The sequence below is a fragment of the Zea mays genome, chromosome 1, assembly GCF_902167145.1.
Source record: "Zea mays cultivar B73 chromosome 1, Zm-B73-REFERENCE-NAM-5.0, whole genome shotgun sequence".
NCBI lineage: Eukaryota > Viridiplantae > Streptophyta > Magnoliopsida > Poales > Poaceae > Zea > Zea mays.
In genome coordinates, this window is record NC_050096.1 from 196,290,355 (window position 1) to 196,291,923 (window position 1,569).

A 1,569-nucleotide genomic window follows, 5' to 3' on the forward strand; every position below is an offset into this window, starting at 1 on the left:
CGAGAGGAGCCGGAAGCGGAGCACCACTTGCGCGTGGAGAAGGCCCGCGGCTCTCTACGGAGTTACTCGACCGAGGTGCTTGGCCCTCGCGTGGGCTTCCCTTTGTGTAGGGGCACCAACGAGGATTAGTCGGGACCTTGCGCGGTTCCGGATACCTCGGTAAAAATACCGGTGTCATCCATGAGAGTTTGCTTCTCTACTTTGCTCTTTAAGTTTCTGCATTTATATTAAGCATTTAAGTTTCAATCTTGTATTCATACTTATCTAGTGTTGATTGAAACTTAGCCTTTGCGGTAGAGATAGCAACACTTAGACAAAACCTAGTTTGCACATTCTAGTTTGATTATTGGCATAGGTTTTGCTCTAGGGATTTAATTGTGGCCTAGTTTAGTAAAAGTTTTAGAAGTCCTAATTCACCCCCCCCCTCTTAGGTGTCACCCGTTTCCTTCAATTGGTATCAGAGCCTGGTTTTGGCTCATTTGAAACGCTTTAGCTTCACCGCTAAAAGAGCCGACGCTTTTTAGAGGAAGGGATGGATACCCATAGGTCACCACACTTCGACGGCACTAACTTCCCATATTATAGTTCTAGAATGGCTTGTTACCTAGAGGCAGTTGATCTAGGTGTTTGGAGAGTCACTCGTGACGGGCTGAAACCCCCCAAGAATCCCGAGAAACCCACCGCGAGTGAGGAAAAAGAAATTCATTTAAATGCTAGAGCCAAAAATTGCTTGTATGAATCTCTTAGCATGGATATTTTTAATCAAGTATTTACCTTGAAAACTGCTAATGAGACTTGGTTAAAATTGCATGAGCTCCATGACGGCACATCAAATGTCCGTGAGCAAAAACATTGCCTAGTCTTAAATGAGTATAATACTTTTGCTATGAGAGATGATGAGCTTCTTAGAGACATGTATTATTGTTTAAATCTAATCATCAATGAGCTCAACTCTATTGGCATAAATAAGCTAGGTGATGCGGACATTGTGAGGAAGATTATCTCCCTGCTACCACAACGGAGATATGGGAGCATCATCACCATCCTTCACAACATGGAGGACTTGAGTAACATGACCCCGACCATTGTAATTGGGAAAATCGCGGCTTTTGAGATGTCGCGAAAAATGTGTCGGGGAGAGGAGCCAACTTCCTCAAGGCCATATGCTTTTGCATGTGATGAAAGGAAGGGTAAAAAGAAGGCCCCCACTCCAAGTTCCGCAAGTGAAGAAGAGGAAGAAGAAGAAAGTGATGATGATGAAGATAATCAACCATGCACATCATCCTCTGAGGACGAAGAAACAATTCGACGCGTCGGAAAGGTAATGGGGATGATCTGCAAGATTAATCTAATGGGTGTGCCCCTGCAGGTCGAAGATATTCTCTTTAACATTGACAGGAAAAAGCAAAGAAAGAGAGGATGCTTCGCATGTGGGGAGAAGGGCCACTTCAAGAACAGCTGTCCAACTATGCCCAAACCCAAAAAGGAGAGGAGCAAAGGCAAGGCGCTAACAAGTGTCAGAACTTGGGATGATTCTTCAAGTGAAGATGAACCTCCAAGAACGCGCAG